This window comes from Lacerta agilis, chromosome 14 (assembly GCF_009819535.1).
Source record: "Lacerta agilis isolate rLacAgi1 chromosome 14, rLacAgi1.pri, whole genome shotgun sequence".
Taxonomy (NCBI): Eukaryota; Metazoa; Chordata; class Lepidosauria; order Squamata; family Lacertidae; genus Lacerta; species Lacerta agilis.
In genome coordinates this window covers 39,629,303-39,635,489 of record NC_046325.1, presented here as the reverse complement: position 1 = coordinate 39,635,489, position 6,187 = coordinate 39,629,303, and positions in this window count along the sequence as shown.

Genomic DNA, 6,187 nt, shown 5'->3' with positions numbered 1-6,187 from the left:
AAATCACCTCTAAGCTGCTATTACCCCCACTGGGAAATAGATTACAGCTATCCCACCCCAGTAGAGAGAAAAAACAGGAGTGGGGAGTGTGTTAAGAAGTGACCTTTCCTCTCCAACCAGTCTTCCTTTTCAAATTACTCACTAAGCAACTGTCTTGTGCAAATGAGAGAGCATCATAGGTGCCCCCCATAGTACAGAGAATCCCCCCCGCCCTGATCCATAGCATTAGTGAAAATGTTTGTGGACAATCAGCCACTGGCGTAGGAAGGGCGGGGCGTAGGGGGCGGGGCGCCCCGGGCAGCGCGATCCCGGTAGGGTTCCATCTCGGCTGCGGCCCCCCCAGCGCTGCGTGCCACGCCCCCAGAACACGCACCACACCCCCAGAACGCGCGCCACACCCCCAGAACGCATGCCACGCCCCCAGAACACACACCACGCCCCTGCGGACAGTGCGCCCCGCCTGCAGAACATGCGCCAGCCCCGCCCCTGCCTGCTTCCCGCCCCCGGTGCCAGAGCATGAAGCTCCGCCACTGCAATCAGCACCCCATGGATTGGGGATTCCATAACCGAGTCAAAACTTGCCTGTTTTCCTGAGCCTTTGGAGGCAATATATTTCGTGATTCGGAGTCTTCAGTTTTTATTCTGCACTGCTGTTACTTTTGCTGTTTGATGAAGATTTGTGTTTTTTTAATTATTATAAACCGTTTGTGTGTTTTATGAGATACGGGAAAACTCTCTGTGATCACTGTATATGTGCTACAAATCCAGTAAATACATAATCACATATATATATATATATATATATATATATATATATGTACAGTGCTGTCCTGCCTCTCTTCTGTCATGAAACCCAAGGCAGTATACATGTGATCCCATGAATTGACCAGATCCAGGCCTGCCTTAACTACATAAATAAGTTTTCGAAATGTAAAGTAGATAAATATTTGAGGTACAGCGGTGCCTTGGTTCTCGAACTTAATCCATTCCGGGAGTCCATTCAACTCGTGAAACCTTTCAAAAACCAAGGTGCCGCTTCCATTTGGCTGCAGGAGCTTCCTGCACTCAATCGGAAGCTGTGGAAGCCGCGTCGGACGTTCGGCTTCTTAAAAACGTTTGCAAACCGGCACCCTCACTTCCGGGTTTGCAGTGTTCGGGAGTTGATTTTTTCGGGAGCCAAGCCATTCAAGTACCAAGGTACTACCGTAGATGAATAAATGAGTGAATTAAGTCAATTTGGAATGTGCAGAAAATATAAAAAACAAATTGAAGGAGCTGCAGAAAGAGGGGGAAGGAAGTTGAGTTTTGAAATGTTGAAATGATTGTAAAATTATTGAAATGTCTAATAATAATAATAATTTATTATTGTTATTATTATTATTATTATTATTATTATTATTATTATTATTAAAAAGGCCTGCCTAACTACAGCACAATGGCAATCGCACGTGATTCAGACTATGTTAACATGAAAGTGATAAGTGAAGATTGCCTATCAAATATTATTCTATATGGGCCAGTTGTTTGGTCACACATGGACAGAATCCACCATATTTAGGTATCAGCATTTCTTCACCTAGAAGAAAGAGCTCCGCTGTCAAGAGAGAACATTTCAACAGAAAGCATCCGGGATCTACAAACAGAAGGAGAAATAAGCAAAGATAAATAACAGGAAGTGCTGCGGAACATATTGGAAGCAGGAGGAAGGGTAGATAGGAGCAACGAAAACCCTGTGCAGGCATTCAGTATGGGTGGGTAGGGTACCTAATGCATGAAGTGGTTTCTGAAGATGCGGTCAACTAGGCCTGCGCCCTAGATGTTAAAAATTTATGCAGGGACATGGGTGGCGCTGTGGTCTAAACCACTGAGCCTCTAGGGCTTGCTGATCGGAAGGTTGGTGGTTCAAATCCCCATGACAGGGTGAGCTCCTGTTGCTCTGTCCCAGCTCCTGCCAACCTAGCAGTTCGAAAGCACGCCAGTGCGAGTAGATAAATAGGTACCACTGTGACGGTAAGGTAAACGGCATTTCTGTGCTCTCTGGATTCCATCACCGTGTTCTGTTGCGCCAGAAGCGGTTTAGTCATGCTGGCCACATGACCCGGAAAGCTGTCTGTGGACGAACACCGGCTCCCCTGGCCTGAAGTGAGATGAGCACCGCAACCCCAGAGTCGCCTTTGACTGGACTTAACCATCCAGGGGTCCTATACCTTTTATACCCCGGCGATGCGCAATTGATGCACTGTCTGAAGGAACATGTACAACTGTACCAAGCCACTGAACAAGGCTGAAGAATGACTGCAACAGAGCAGACCCAATTTAGGATGGGCTGTGTTTGTGTACTCAATGACGTAGGTCACAATGGCATTCTCTAATAAGATCTGAAGGAAAATCTCAGACATAAGCCGTAGCAAATGTCCCTGTAAATGAAGCTTCGCGTGGCAGATGGTGCTCTTCATATAGAAGGGAGAGCCTCTCCCCTTATCAAACTTCCTGCATGTTCCAACTGTGTTGTTTGTTTGTCGTTTGCACTTACTTCCTGCCCTGCCCATCGTTATTTCCACGACCCCAGTTATGTAAAACTGCACCCCAAAAAATAAAATACAAAACAGCAACACAAGAATACAGTCAGTTTGCAAACAACATCATTACAGGCCCCAGGAAAAGCCTGAGTGAATTAAGATGTTTTTAAACTGGTGTGGGACGCGGGTGGCGCTGTGGTTTAAACCACAGAGCCTAAGGCTTGCCGATCAGAAGGTCGGTGGTTCGAATCCCCGCAACAGGGTGAGCTCCTGTTGCTCGGTCCCAGCTCCTGCCCACCTAGCAGTTCAAAAGCATGCAGTGCAAGTAGATAAATAGGTACTGCTTCAGCGGGAAGGTAAACGGTGTTTCCGTGAGCTGCTCTGGTTAGCCAGAAGCGACTTAGTCATGTTGGCCACATGACCCGGAAGCTGTACACCAGCTCCCTTGACCAGTAAAGCGAGATGAGCGCCACAACCCCGTGACTGGACCTAACGGTTAGGGGTCCCTTTACCTTTACCTAAACTGGTGTTGGAAGCTAAGCAATGATGTTGGCAACCACAGACCTTAAAGGAGGGAGTTTCATTGTTTGGTCATCTAGTGAGGTCTTGGCTTGGATGTCCACACCTTTAGAGGGCAGACTGAAGTGGACTTGGAACAGGTCATTTCCTGGTGCTGTGATACTCGGTTGGTTACTAGGTCCTGGTTTCATATTCCCATGGATGTTGGAATGTGTTTATAAGCAGCTTCAATTTTAAAACCCTGAAATTTATTAGCCCCTGCATTCCCAAAACAAATTTTACTTGCTTCACATTGTGTATCTCCATGACCAGAGATGGTCCCCTTTGATATCAACAGTAAGTCTGTCCAATCAAGATTACTGGTTTTGTGCCATGCTTTTTAATGGATTATGTCTCCAGAGACAGGGAAATAACTGAAATGAGTAAAATAAGGGAATTTAACAAGCTAAGCAAAGGGGCAAAGAGAAATGGAGAATGGATGAGAGCCAGTGTGGTGTAGTGCTTAAGAGCGGTAGACTCGTAATCTGGGGAACCGGGTTTGCGTCTCCACTCCTCCACATGCAGCTGCTGGGTGACCTTGGGCTAGTCACACTTCTTTGTTTTGTTTTTTCTGTAAAAAAAAATAATTCCTAATATAACAATACAAAATACAAAAACAATACAACACACTACAAACAACAATGAAAAAAACCAACATCAATACAATACAAATGTATCTTCAATTCACTTACATCTTCTATTACATTGTCTTAGTGACTTCCTCTCACCCTCTCCTTCTACGTACACTGTATCACATGGGCTAGTCACACTTCTTTGAAGTCTCTCAGCCCCACTCACCTCACAGAGTGTTTGTTGTTGGGGAGGAAGGGAAAGGAGAATGTTAGCCGCTTTGAGACTCCTTCAGGTAGTGATAAAGAGGGATATCAAATCCAAACTCTTCCTCTTCTTCTCTTCTTCTATATATGAGTGTTATGAAATATTGAGACAATCTGCCATGTATTTTGGAAAGCCGTTTGCACGATCTGCATTTTGACACCTTTTTAAGGTATCCTAGCCAATTTTTGCACGATGGTTTCTGAGATCGAGGAGAAGGTTTTTATCTGTGCAAGGAGACACCATTTTCGTTCAAGATAGCAGACTGAACTTTTCAAAACTTATCTTTCTATCATCTATCTATCATCTACACACACACACACACACACACACACACACACTCCACACCTTTTTCCCTGACAGGGACTGAAGGAGACTAACAGATAAAATAAGAACAGCTAAAAACATTGAGGACAATATTTTTTTAAAAAAACAAACAAACCCCACAACTAAACAAAAGAAGAAAAAAAGCCACAATTCTCCTGGGAGATTTCAACATCATAATCACATACGAATAGCCTGCTGGATCACGTCAATGGCCCATCTAGTGCTGCATGCTGTTCTCACAGTGCCCGCCCAAATACCTGTGGGAAACCAGAGGGCATTACACGCGCACAAGGGTATTTGGAAGCATTGCTGAGTCCAACTGTGGAGGCAGAGCATAGCCATTGCAGCTGGTGACCGCTGATAGCCCTCCCTTCTTCCACGAATTTGCCCAATCCTCTTCCAAAGCCATCCCTGCCTCGTGGGGGAGCGAGCTCCATCATTTGACTGTGTGCTGTGTGTCCTTTATCGGCCCTGAATCTTCCAATGCTCAGCTTCCTTGTCCTCCTCAGTCAGGTCCAGCTCAAGATTCTGTGGTCTCTCATGCAGCTGTGAGCCCGTCTCTCAGAAGATGTGGCCCTGCACTTCTGAACGGGTGATAATACCAAACTGGAGTTTTGTACTGGGCAGGAGGGAGCAGGGACTGAGAAGGTCCCCTTGTCACAGACGGGTGCCATATGTGGTGAGGTGTAGCCTCACAGCATCTTCTTGCAATAATAGCCCTTCCCTGACCTTCCTTGGGGCTGGCTACTAAAGACCTCTGTCTAACCTGAAGGAAGGCGGAAGCAAGGAAAGCCAGGCCAGGAAGCACATTCCGTTGGCTCCTGCCAGAGCCATCAGTGGCCTAAGGGAACTGTTGCCTTTCATCCTGCCTTCTCCTGGGGCTACTGAAGACCTCCGTGTGACCTGAGGGAAGGTGGCAGCTACGAAACCCAGGTCAGGGAGCTTGTGCTAACAGCTCCCAGACAGCCTGAGAGGACTCTGCCGTTCTACCTTTTCTGATGTCTATTTGTTGTTTCACATTGCAAACCACCATGGAAGGAAGGCAACGAATGCAACAAATGAACACACAATAAACCTCCATGGGCATGAGGGACAATTTGTAAAGGTTGGTGGAGATGATCAAAATTCGGACAGCTCTGCGGGAGAAACAAGCGGCACACAGGGTGGCACCTTCTCATTTTTGCCTCAGGCGGCAAAATGGACTATGCCGCCCCTGCTACTCCCTCACTGTTGTTCTGCTTACAGGTAGGTAGCCGTGTTGGTCTGCCGTAGTCAAAACAAAATAAAAAAATTCCTTCCAGTAGCACCTTAGAGACCAACTAAGTTTGTTCTTGGTATGAGCTTTCGTGTGCATAAACTATATCTGCTAGGGTTGCCATATTTCAGAAAGTGAAAATCCAAACAGAAAAGTTGGGAAATGCATGCATCTCAATGCAGGTGGGAAACAGGACCAAGAAGTGTGGTGGAGTCTCCTTCTTTGGAGGTCTTTAAGCAGAGGCTTGACAGCCATCTGTCAGGAATGCTTTGATGGTGTTTCCTGCTTGGCAGGGGTTTGGACTGGATGGCCCTTGTGGTCTCTTCCAACTTTATGATTCTATGATTCTAGTATTCTTTCACCTTTCCCTCTTCTGCAGTTAGCATAGCAGCAGCATCAATAACCAGGTCAGTATCCAGATCGCACATTTAAAGCACATCCCTTTTTCCAAAGAATCATGGGAACCTTAGTTTGTTAAGGGTACTTGGAATTGCAGCTCCGTTCCCAGGAATCTTTGAGGAAGGCATGGATATTTAATGTGTGGTGTGGATACAAGCCAAGTCTTTGCATTGCCTCTAGTTTTTATTAACGCTGCTGCCTAATTTTTGCTAGTAAGGCTGCCATGCTGTGGAGGTTTCAAGGGATGTATGTTCATGTCATTCTGGCCTTACAGGTTGCCTCCCTCTGCACATCA